Source organism: Nicotiana attenuata, chromosome 7 (genome assembly GCF_001879085.1).
Source record: "Nicotiana attenuata strain UT chromosome 7, NIATTr2, whole genome shotgun sequence".
NCBI lineage: Eukaryota > Viridiplantae > Streptophyta > Magnoliopsida > Solanales > Solanaceae > Nicotiana > Nicotiana attenuata.
The window spans coordinates 8,450,655-8,464,317 of NC_031995.1; the positions used below are offsets into that span (position 1 = coordinate 8,450,655).

At 34.0% G+C, this 13,663-nt stretch overlaps 1 pseudogene; it reads right to left on the bottom strand.

The window, feature by feature from the left end:
- On the bottom strand, positions 7,906–13,210 carry LOC109228652 (annotated as a pseudogene).

Sequence of the window (13,663 nt, forward strand, 5' to 3'; positions counted from 1 at the left end):
CAATAATAACCAATCAACAACCCAAACCTATCACCGTTCATGCTTTTCTATGGGAAACCAATCAGACTCAGATATCTCATGAACTAGAGTCTATAACCATTAATTCAATGATAGAATCAATTAGGAGGTGGAAGATATTACCTTTTGGACGTTCAACCTTTGAATTCGAGTTCTAGGCTTCCTTCCCTCAAACAATGATGTCCCAATGACTGAATATGCTAAATGGATATGGAGGGGGTTTACCCATGTTAATAAGATGTTGGAAAATTGAAATTAACTTAGAATCACCATTAGAACTTACCTTGGGTGGTGGAGGGACCCTTAAGGAGTTAGGTTTTTGAGAGCTTTACTTTCTAGAGCAAGTTTTTATGTTTTGGGGGTGTGGGGGACGAAATATAGCTTTAAAACGATCCCCCACTAGCGCGCCCGCGCTACTGGAGGCTTGCCCGCGCTAATGACCGCGCTAAACGGCAGTCACACTGCCTCAAAATTAGCGCGGCCGCGCTACCGGCGCGCATATTGCGTACTGTTCTGTAAAACGCACATAGCTTTTTGCACAGAGATCCGTACGGGCTCCATAATATATCGTTGGAAAGCTATTTCAAAGGCCTACAACTTTCATGCTTTGAGTTTTCCCTAGTTCCTTACACATTTTCACTAAACACTGATGGAATACAGACCTTCTGCAAACTTAGTCGATTTTGTCAAATCTTATGCACCTCACTTTCCATCTTGATTTTGAAACAACTATTTTCACCCATAATCATCTCGATAAGACTTCACATGCTCAAAATATAACCTTACTACTCCCTTAACTCATTCATACCTATGTCTAATTTACGGGGTGTTACAACTTTTAAGAGAGAGATCCAAAGTTATAGAAAATATACACAAAAAACGTCATCTATAGAGAATTATTAGATATGATATTAACACAATGAATATTTATACACTATAAATTAGAGATATTTTCTTACTTAACTAAATTGATCTTCTGTGTAGGTTAAGACGATATCATTTTGAATTCAAGTATATTTTAGTATTTAAATGATTGTTGTATTTTTAACATGTTAATTACTTTACAATGATCATTTCATCGTGTAAATAATTTGTTACTAAATTTAGTTAGTTATTTTTTTCACATAAGAGTTCTGACTAAAAATTTACGTGCAACGCACGTACGTAGTAACTAGTACTATATTAAAAGCACGAAGGCCCTTAGCGAAATGTCGTTCGTCTTTTCTGCCCTTTAAAAATAGAGTTCACATTGGGCAAAATAGTCATTCTAATTAATTTCCTAATATTTAGGAATAGTCATTTAATTATCCACTAATATCTAGAAATAGTCATTTAATTTTACTAGAAATCTTTCCTTATTAAAAATATATAAAAACTCTTAATATTTAGGACTTTAAAAATAATAAAAGTTTACCTTATTTAAATTATTTCCTCATTTAAACTAACATACTTTTCATATTGAGATAATATGAATTATATATTCTTTGATGGGTGTGGAACTCACTTGAGGGACAAAGAGTACGTTTATTATTTAAAATTTTAAATCAAAAGATTCAAACGCTATTAGTTATGTATTTTATTTTGAATTTAGTTTTGAAAGCTTGAAATTCTAAAAAAGAATTTCCTGGTTTAGGATTTTTGTTGTCTTTTTATACTTCGTATGTTTTTAGGCTCATGATTATCTTTAGTTACTAATATAACTATGAACTCATGACAAATATCAATACTAATAGTAAGATTCTCATGATAAAGCCATTCAAATAATTAAAATGATCATGTTTCAACAAATTATTCGTGAATCAAGATATCCAGTCAGTTGAATTCAAATACCATCACTAAATATTGTTAAAACATTAAAATGTATATGCGTATAAAAATAGATATTGCAAACACTTTTATAATGATTTATCTGAATGCACAATACAGAAAATGTTTAATAGATTTTATACATTTTGAGAATTATATTACATAACGATACCTTCATGTTTATTAAGTTAATAATAAATATTAATTTTTTTACCTTAATTTTTTATGGTAATCATTTTATTTTATTTTTTCTAAAAACAAGTGTAGTTGGGTTTAAACAACACCCATCCGATTAAGTTGTTCGTATGATAGTTAAACCTAATAATATGGAGTCTTTTTTTATTTTTTGTATTTTCGGTAAGGAATAAGATGAAATTCATATCATGTACTTGAGCAAAAAAAATCATTTTTTAAGGCAATAAAGAATATAATATTGTTACAAGATATATTTGAGTACAAGTTAGCATATTATTCTGATGTGAGCAACTAAAACAAATGCACAATTTCTATACCAAAATCATGATAAGACATTAGATTAATTTTATGTGATGTACGTAATTTTTTCTTTATTAAGTTGGCCATATATTATCAATATTTATCATTTTCAAGAGCTTGTGATTTTTCAATTTTATGTATAACTCAATTACATATGTTAATAGTATTTGTGTATTTTTAAAAAAAAATTATACTCACTGGCATGAAGTACACGCGCAACGCGCGTACTTTATATCTAGTATATGTAAAATAAACTTATGCAAAAATAACATGTTTATGCTCTTACATAAATCAAATGTATAAAGATCTTGAGGATGATTAGCATAAAAGATGAGTATAAAATAGAAACACTGGAACACGTCATTGCAATAGGAGCGGAAGACATTTCCGTAAATATCTATTTATATCTATATTATATTAAAAGCACGCAGATTCTTAGAAATATCGTTCGTCTTTTTTACCATTTAAAAATAAAATTTATATTGGACAAATTTATAATTTAACTGTTTTTCTAATATTTAGAACTTTAAAGTCGACTACAATTTTAATTATTAATTATTTCTTTATTTTAATTAGGTAAAATTTCCTAATATTTAAAACTTAAATTGAGTAATATTCTACTTATATATTCTTACCTTATTAAAAATACATGAAATACAAAAAATTCTTTTTGCTATTTCACTTTCAAATTACAAAAGAGAATTTCTTTTTCCCGTGGGGCTGAATACATACGGAGACACTTAAAGTTGAAAGAATTTTCATTTAGACACCTGAACTTAAGGGTGTTCCTATTGAGCACTTATACTACCCGAAACTTATTCCAGTTGAGCACTTCTTTGACAATCAGCCAAACTTACAAAGTTTGTGCAATGCACTCGCTGCTGACGTGACGAAAGACGAATAAAAAAAGGACATATATTATTTTGAGTAAAAAAAAATCTATGTTAAATCTATTTAATAAATAAAATAATTAGTGGTCTTGGTGTTCTTTACTATTTTCATGTGTGTTCTTGTTCCAAGCACGATGTTAATCCAAATTTTTAAGAGAAACTCCTCCAAATTTGTTATAACTTCGGCTAAAGATTCCCCAACGACCCGAAGACAACCCCAATATTAATTTCCCAAACTTTAATCAAATCAAGTAACCCATTTTAAACCTTCAAGCTTTTTAAAGACGCCATTAATGGTGGCTTTCATTTAGTCGCAGTTCTTTGCAACAAGATTTCAACAATTTCTTGCTTGAACCAGGGAATCTCAAATCCCTCCAAAAGCTTCTCCTCTTCCACATGATTCTCACTAGCCCAGACGATATCATTAAACCGGACGGAATAATCCACGAAATAGAACGCGTCTTGATACCCAAATCAGTGCAACAAAATTTCAACAATTTCAGCCTTCTTCATTTCAATTTTAATCAATGGTGGAGAGAAAAAAAGGGGTGCGACTGCTTCTCACCGGCCAGCGATGACCTGAGCAAGATGAAGAGGCGGCTGGGTTGGAGTTCTGGCGGCTATGGTCTTGGAGATGGGTCGCTAGCCGCTGGCGATGAAGTCCAGCGGCAGCGTGGTGGCCGTAAGTCTCTTAGAGCAGCCTGATTTGTTACGGCGGCGGCTGGAGATGAGGAGATGGGGTGCAGCTGGTTTCTTTGAGTTGAAGAAGAAGAGGAGGGCTCGTTGGTTTTTTGGAGAGGATGAGGCCGCCGGTTTCTCTCGCCGGATTCCGGCAGTGAAGAGACAACTAGCAGATGTGTTTTGTTTTTGAGGGAGAATAAGAAGGAAATAAAAAATAAAAAAATAAAAAATCTATTTTTTGGGGTCTTCACGCGCCTATATCGGGTGAAACTCACTTTATATGCCAACTCAGCAAAAAGTGATTAAATTAGAATAAGTTTCGGGTAGTATAAGTGCTCAATAGGAATACCCTTGAGTTTAGATGTCTAAATGAAAATCATGCCAACTTTAAGTATCTCCGTATGTATTTAGCCTTCCCGTGAATCCTCGAACCCGTAATAATTTTCAGTTCCATTACGTTTAGAGATTTTTATGTAATTTCTGTTCATCCCATGCTTTCTCCAAGCTACTACAAAATGGCCCATTAATTCGTTTAGTATTTTCATTTTTAATAATAATTTAAAAAGTGCTATATTATTTGGCCAAAAAGTGAATAATCACCATAACTATAAGAATAACAAAATTGGATGGAACTTCGCATAAAAGATTGAAAACAAAGATTTAATACTCTCTTCGGTCCATAATAAGTGACTTTTTGGCCTTTGGCACATTCCTTAAAAAAAATACTATAACTCCTAAAAAAAGATATTTTGACTAAATTACCCTTACTTAAAGTTTGCATAGTGTTAACTTGACACATTGAGATATGTAAATAAGGGCAAATTTTGAAAAAATAAAGTTAATTTCTTCTTTGATTATACGGAATGACGCTTATTTTATACCAAAATAAAGAGGCCAAAAGTTATTAAGGAGCAGAGAGAATATATAATAAATTCCTAAAAGATTATATTCTACATTTATATAAATTCCTAAAAGAATATATTCTATATTGATACTAAAATTAATAAAGTTGAATAAATTTAAGTTTGATAACATAGATTTAGACGAATTGAATACTGCTATGGGAAGTTTTTTGCTTTATTGAATTAAATATATATGATCAGTAATCATCATTTTCAAAAACTTATATTTTTTCTTAACTTTTATTTTATAACTCAAATATAATTGTACTATAAATATTTATGTGTTTTTCTTAAAATCTATACTTACTCAAATGGGGTACACGCGCATAGCGCTTACTCTAGGACTAGTTGCAATAAAAAGAATAAAAATATATTTATGGACTCAACGTAACTTTGGTCTCACAATTTAAAAAGTTGGGTAGCCTAAAGTATTCAATAGCAATATATTTTTTCTAGCAATGACACGTAATGATCAAAACACCATAATTTATATCACAATATAGCTCAAAAATCCATAAGCTTCAATTAAATATTAAGCAATAGGATAATATCAAATGATTGAATGTGAGTTATGATATTCAATAAATCCCTACCGCTTCAAATAAATATTGAGCAAAAGGATAATACCAAATGATTGAATATGAGTTATGAAATTCAGTTCATCACCTACCAACCAAGAAACCTTCAACTGTATTATATCCATCGATCGACAATTTGTTTACTCCTCTTATTTTTCAATATCGAGTAAATGTTGTGATTGTGTTATTTTTATATATATAATTTGATTGCTTATGAATATATCTCTAAACTTATATTGATATCCATTTCCATTCATCTTGAAGTAACGTAGAATTCATTAAAATATGTTCCAGTTAGTAAGCTTTAATATGAAATTTGTATGGGTCAGAATTCGATCCCACGATAATTAACGAGGCTAATCCCGTTTTAATATAATTCATGATTAATTAATGGCACGACCACTCAGAATTGACGATGTTCAACCCGCATCTGGTTCGATCGACAGGGCCATGGCCTATCCGCCACCATAAAGGCGAGATCCCAACGTGGTCACGGCCACTTATCGCCAGCTCACGAAGCCCACAGCTATAAATACCCAGAGAGGGAACCCTAGAAAAAGGGGGCGGCTTCTTCACCACTATGGACAAGAGAGAGAGAGAAGAGAAAAACATACCCATCTTATGGGAAGTGAAAACACCATTGTAAGGCTCTGAACCTCTTCATGGAGAGGCAGACCAAACCAATACTATCAATAAAGGCTTTTAATGTTTCTCCCCCTAACCTTGAGTACTTATTTTCATGTTCTTCGCTTGGTCCAATGGATTATTACGATTTGCTATGATTTTCCCGTGATTTATTTATATTGTTTATACTCATAAGATATGTGATAACTTTTGAGCAAACAAAATTAATTACTAAAACTTCAATATTTTGGTGCTAAACTTCTCTTTTTCACTTAAGTTGTTTTCAAATCACCATAATCCCTTGATTACTATTGTTACAATTGAATCTTTACACCCTTCTTATTAGTTCTGAAAAGAAATATTGGTAGTATTATTAGAGCAACTTCAAAAATAGATGTAAAAGGAAATTATGAAATAAATCATTTAACACATTTAAGTACAACAATTGTTAATTTCTTACGATTTCCAATTTACCCGCAACCCGTGGTATGAAATGTGCATGATTGCAATGTTTGGTAAGATCAACGACCATTGAAAAATGAACATTGCTATAGAGGACATGAATTGAAAGAATTAGGGAAAATGACACTGTATAGCCGCTCTTAAAATAATAGCTGAAAAAATATAAAGTTTTTGTGTGTATATGTATACACACGCACGCACGCGCACACACACACATTCTATATGTTATATAAAAAAATTATACAAATTTTATATACTTTTTTGGCTACCGAATATAAATAATTTTTGACGCGGGCTAAAATTAAAAAAAGCCCCAGAACTAACACTAAAGTTCTGGAATTTACTAGTCAATTAAAGAACTTGGTTATAAGAAAAGGCTGTGCAATAAATTTCAAATTTCTCCAAGTTTGAGTTGAGTATGGAGCATGGAGTATGGACTATAAGATGGCTACATTAGCAAGAAGGATTAATTTTTGAATAATTACCAACTAAGATGATTTCCTTTTTTTCCCATCAACTAAGATGATCTCATAACGCTTTAATTTATAGACTACCAAGTACCTATATATTCAAACAAATTACATGCTAACTATGAACCAAAAAGATAGGATATAAAGATGATATCTACTTCATCTGAAATATTGTTTAGATAAACTTGACAGAAAATTACACCCGATGACCTTGAAATTGATGGTTTTGATTTTTGACCTCGTTTGCCCCATAGGCAAATTTTTAATGACAAATCAAAAGTTTTGCCATGGAGCAAGCGAGGAGCAACACTTGTTAAACTTAAAGTTTTGTCCATGGGACAAGAGGGGTCAAAAAATTAATAGTGACATCGAAGTGTCCTATTTGTGCAAATTCCCCAAAACATGAGGTGTTCACTACCTTGTGGGCCTAGCTGTTTGGGCCTTAATAATTTGCCCAATGACGCAAAGACACTGCTCACTCAATATTGGACTTTTTTTCCATGAACATGGACCATTCTCAAACTTGGTGGCTTGGCCCATTTTATATTACGAATTAAATAAATAAATAATTTTGCTTGTTGCTAGGAAGACACCAGTCATTCTTGTCCTAGTGGTTGAGAGATTCCTCTCAATTCCAATAGGTCAAGAGTTCAAGGCTGGAAGGAGAAGGAGAATGAGAAGAAAAAGAGGTATTCTAAAATACCTCATTTTGCTTTTTTTTTTTCCTTTCCTTCTTCCAACATGATTTTCAGTCCTCTATATAATGTGGGAGCGCTTTTCTTTTTTTTATTGTTAAAATTCGAAACTTGATTAAAATTTAATAGTTATAAGATAATAAAAATCAAACAAAAACAAAAAAGATACAGAAAGCCTGCCAAAGGTCGTGATATCAGCTTTGCTGATCGCCTATAAGATTACCTTATTGGTTTACACGACACAAAAGATTAGAGAGAAAAATATGAAGACGAAGAGAAGCAACTTGACTTTACCTGTACTTTTTATATCGATATAATTTCTACATATTTCCATCTATTACAACATAAACATTGAGTCTGATGCAAAAGATAATGTTAAAGAAAAGATCCAAGACAAAGAAGGTACTTCTCAAGACCACCAGAAATAGACTTGAGGCATACAGCAGACTTTCAAAGTACAACTTGCCAATATTGAAAGCAAATAGTTTAAATCGAAGCCTGGGCTACTGCCAAGCCAAACTGTAGTTGCTGGTTGAACATATATACAGATGAAGACTTGAATAAACAAACTCCTTAACCTACATAGAACTAGGAAACTGTACGAGGCACCATTGTTTAGAACCAAAAATCACTGTCAAATGGCTTAAAAATTCCTCGAGTGCTTGGCCAATTCGCCCTACAGTCAAGAGAACAAACTAAGCATCATAATATGAACGACCACAGAAATGTTTCAAGTAAAAATCATTCACTTGTCACCGTGTGAAAATGAAAATGCAAAATCTGATGCATGGACAAAACCTGATAAAGCCAATAGAGCGACTTCAAAACTTATGAGCTGGACACTCCTACCTGTTAGGAAGTTTTTTAGCCCATTTATAAAGCTTCTTCTTCCCAAGGAATTCGACTCTCCAAATAGTAAGTAGGTCAATATGAAGCAATATTTTCCCATACAATGACCAGATGGACCAGGCTATTACGAAAGCAAAAGGGTGATGTGGAAGAAACACAAAGAAAAAAAGAAAAGGAAAAGGAGGATAGCGTCCCCTGATGATGGTGTCTGATTCTGCAACAATAGAATCAGCTAGAGAAGTGAATAAGCAACCCCTCCCCATAACTGAGCTGAGGGGACTAGACCATATCTAAAGATAATTTTTGGCTTGCTTTGAAGCTTCCCTAGGATTGTTTGTGGATGAGATTCGTATTCTAATTAGTTATAACAGGGTTAGGGTTCACTCATGTTTACTATTTAGCTTTCACCCTGATCATGTTTTTTTAATCAACAAACAGTTTGTGATTAGAGAATCAAAGATAAAAGGTAAAGAATTAATTTCACTTTTGTTTTCTTTCTTCTAATATCCAAACTTCACAAAGCAAATTCTTCATTAATCCTCTCAAATCACATGTCAAGAACCTCTCACATGGTTGAATCATAGCTTAATAGCCAAGGACACGTCATGAGTCACCTCTCTCTACTTTCTCTCTCTAGAAACTCCCCCGAGTTAGAAGGCTTAGGTTAGTATCAGACTAGCCAGCGGATCTTCCCCTGGCAACAGCTCTCATTCACCCTCTATTTCAGCTCTCCCCTGCAACTAGATTCAATAAGCTCTCTTCTGTCTAACTGTTGTCATGGTAGATCTAGAGATAAAATGATCGTTTTGTTCAATCTTCCTGTTTATATGGTGATAAAATGATCGTTTTGTTCAATCTTCCTGTTTATATGGCTAGATTTTGAAGATTCTCATAGTTAAATGTTTTAGAAAAAGAAAAAGGTGGCCAACAAATAGGATTTTTCACCTCTCCTCTTTCATCATTTTTGACCTTTTCGTATGTTCTGCAATGGAGTCTATAAATATTGTTCGTCTTTCCTATAACATCAATGACCAACAAGTAAAGCAAGTGGTCGGAGAACGACAATCCAGTCCATGGTCACCGCTTTTCAGTTCTCAAAGTTTCAAGACCTATGGGGCTTTTCCCAGGGGTAATTGAGCAGCTTATGGACAGGCTCACTTTTAGCAAATAAGTGGAGTCGTCCCCCTTTAATAGCAATGAGGAAGGAGAAAAAGGTAACTGGTATCTTTTTTTTTGCTCAAGGGTTTGTAACTTTTTGGATCATTAGGTGGCAAAAGGGAAGACACTCATGGCGAGACTAAACTGAGCATGACGGTGCTTGAAAAGGAAAGGAAAAAGTAGGGAGATTCTTTGAGTGCAAGCTGTCCCCTCAAGAATTTTCAACCAGGAGAATTGTCATAGGACCTAACTGTCCATTTTGAGAAGTATTAAGGAACTCTAGAAGAATAGCCATCACTATAAAATCTCTTATTTCAGCTTTTAAATTGAGTTTTAAATCAGTGGCAAGTTCGAGACAAGAAACTGTAAGAGCTTCAGTATAAGAGTTTATCTAACAGGTTATCTTCCCTACCATTTTTTGTCTCTCAAGAAGAAGGTAAAAAAGCTTAAACTCCAGATGCTTTCAACACTTTGCGTCCATCCCGTGTAGAACCATAGTATTTCATATAAAAAATAAAGAAAACATACATAAAAGATTTTTAATTAATGCTTCATCTTAAGTACTGAAGAACGAGAACCATAACTAATCCAACCAAAAAAAAGAAAAGGAAATAAGTACTAAAGAACCATACACTTTTTCAAGTAAAAGGTAACCTTGCAAAAATAAAGCTGGATTATCTATTTAGATTTTCCAAATATTTAAAACTTCCTAAGTACATATTTTAACTCTTTTGATTTTTTTCTTCTTATGACAATCAAACATTATTGAACATCTTGAAATCCGAAGCCAAAAATGATGCCTGCATTGATGCTGGTTACATATTATAGTACATAGACAACATCTACTTGAAACAAGCTAGAGAAATTAAAAGATAACTGTACCTCGAACTGATTCTTTAGATGATCAAGTTCCTTATCTAGATCGTTTATAGCCTGGTTATATGCCTGCATAGGTGAGGACTGGCTTGTTGTTTGAATCTACAAATCAAACAAAGCAATAGGTCAAATCCACAGAGATCGAAGTGCATAAAACAAACAAGATTGCAGTAAAACATCATAGTATCCAACAGACAAATAAGAACCTAAAGAGATTCTATACAAGTCCACAAGAAATACAGCGGAAACAATAATGCAGAAGACATGATTGCTTTGGCAGCAACCATTTCAGGACGTACACCCCTGGACAGGGAAAATATTCACAATTTTTTTCATTCTCAAAAAAAGAAAGATTCTATTCTTCCTACACTACGGAAGAAAATACAACCTTGGAATCTTATAATGCAGAAACTCTGAAAAATGACTATATAGTGAAGACCTAACAAATCAAATAAGCTACTAACAAAAACTACAATAAAACTAACAAATAAAAAACTCAACCACCAGGACTGCAAGACTAACAACCTATTATCTAATCACCTGACAACTATTTCCTACCATTCCATTAATATGCTTAAAATTAAACAAATAGTGGACAGCACACTGTAATAAATGGAGGTGGTTAATTCAGTAAGGTAACTGCTCTAGTCGCCCTCTAGCAAAAGAAGCAGTTGCATGTTATATAGTATGATTTGGCGTGGGAGGAAGTGATTTGCCCCGATTTTGTATGGTCTATCAGGAACGGCTTTGCTGGTTGGCTCTAGTAGACTTCCTATGCAATAGGAGACATTATATTGTTTTTTTTTTTATTAATATATATAAGGACATTCTAGTGATTTTCTTTTTCTGTTTCCTTTGTATATTTCACCAGATTGTAGCTTTACAACTGTTTTACTCATCGTTGTTTATGTGAGTAATTCAAAAACCAACAATCATTGTTTTCGTTTGAGTTATGACCGACCTACAACGTTAAATCTTGTCTTGTCACACGTAATACATGATTTTTATAGTCTATTCTGCAGTCATCTAAGACCCGCTCAAAATATTCCATTTAAATTTAACTCCTCTTTTATTAGTTGTTAAAGTCATATTCAAGGTGCAAGATAGCGTAAGGAGAGTCTTGAAGCGTGAAAGCTTCTACAGGAATGAGGAAAAGGAGTCAAAGAATCTTTTTAACTGTCAATAATTGATTTTTTTTTTTGCTACTCACTTCTCAGTTTGAAATCTAAATTGGTCATTTCTGCAGAGGAATATCCACCAAAGCGATCAACTAGCTGGAAAACCATACACTAGCTATCTGCACTTAGCAAGCACTGAAAATGTAACCGTATTACTTTCCTTTCGGGCCACTGAAATTACCCTTCCAATTTACTATACTAAATGCATGACACATCTTTCCAGCTTCCATAGCTTTATTTTCCCACCCCAATCAGTTCAGCTTCTTCAACTACTCTTATAAGTAATAGGAACAGGTTTTTATCTAGTGAATACAATCCTATCTTTCTCATATTCATCCTTGTTTGTGAATACTCACTGCCCTTCTTTCTGTTACGTGCACCTTTAGAACATAACTAGCTTGACTCATGCATCTTGCTATCCTTTGTGAGCAATATAACAAGCTACGACATTTCCTAGTTGCTCCAAGCCATCTTTTTTTTTTTTGCACTCACAATTATCACATAGAAAACTATACACATTTGCTTACTTTAAGGGGTTGTTTGGTTCAAAGAGAAGTTATGCAGGAATTAGGAATTATTTAGGTTGAGATAAATCTTGTGTTGAATGTTTAATCTATGTATTGCTAATATTGTTATTCCACATCCTATCCCACATAAAAAAAATACATACATTCCCGCATAATGTATACAAGTATTATTTATTTATGAGGGAAAACAAACTAGTAACCAAACAATGTACAAGCAATGCGGAGTTTTATAGCGTGATTAATTCCCCATACCAACCAACCAAACGAGCACTTAAATGCACTGCAATTATACGAGCAAAAAAACACACAAAAAGCTGAAGAAACAGGCACAAACAAAAGAATATATAGGAATATTACTAACCCTGAGCAAGATTTTGTACTGAAGAGGATGAGGCAACTTGTATCCAGCAAATAGTACATTCTCATCCCTATGCAGTTGCCTGTTATGTTCAACAATCAAGTGAATATTACCAAAAAATCAGGGCTTTACAACGGTGCAGGAAAGGTTCGAAGAAAAGAATGAAACTTTAACACAAATAGAGAAAAAAGAGCAATCCAAAGTGTGTTTTACTTACATGCGAAGAATGTTTCCGATAGTGTGTTCCTCTCTTTCAATGGTGAAAGTAGCTGCATTTATGATCTTTGTGTCTCTCTCGTACTAAACCCTAATTAAATTAAGAAAATTGTTAACCCATTGTACTACTAACTAACACTATATAGTGAGAAAATAGAGTAGTTACTTCTTAACCCCCTCAGGAACGACAAATCGTTCGTAACGATCTGGAGCATTCATCTTTCCGTACTATTCTTCTTCGTCTTTAACAATTCTATTTCAGCGGCAGCTGAAAATGTGGGGAAACCAAAACGTATGGAACAATGTTGGACAAACTTGGATATGGAAAAATCATCGGTAGAAAGCGCTTCCCAAAGGGCCCTGTGCGGCGCCAATCGGAATATAGTGGGGGCTTCAATGGGGGCACCGGACATCGGGGCGGGGCGGGGCGGGGCGGGGCGGGATGGTGCGGGTGCGGGGCGGGTTTTGTCTGGACCCTGCGAAATTTAAACTCGCCCCGCCCCGCCCCGCATAGGATTTAAACCCGCATCTACCCGCACCGCACTTCACCCGCGTTCACCCGCCCCTCCCCGCACGCATTTTTTTTTTTTGCTTAATAAATTTTTTTTTGTTTTTTAAAAAGCTAGACTTAAATGTGATTTTTTACTACATAAGCCAAACTTTTTACGTGTTTATGTTTTTGGAAATTACTAATTGGCCATACTTTTATGTTTCGCTAAAATTGAGGTTGAAGAGTACTTCTCCATAGTCCAGTCTTTTGGTCGACAACCCGCCCCGCCCCGCCCCCGCATATTTTTTTTAAATTTAAAAATTGAACCCGCCCCGCCCCGCAATCGCAAAATCTCAAACCCGCCCCGCCAACGTTCAAACTCGCCCCGCA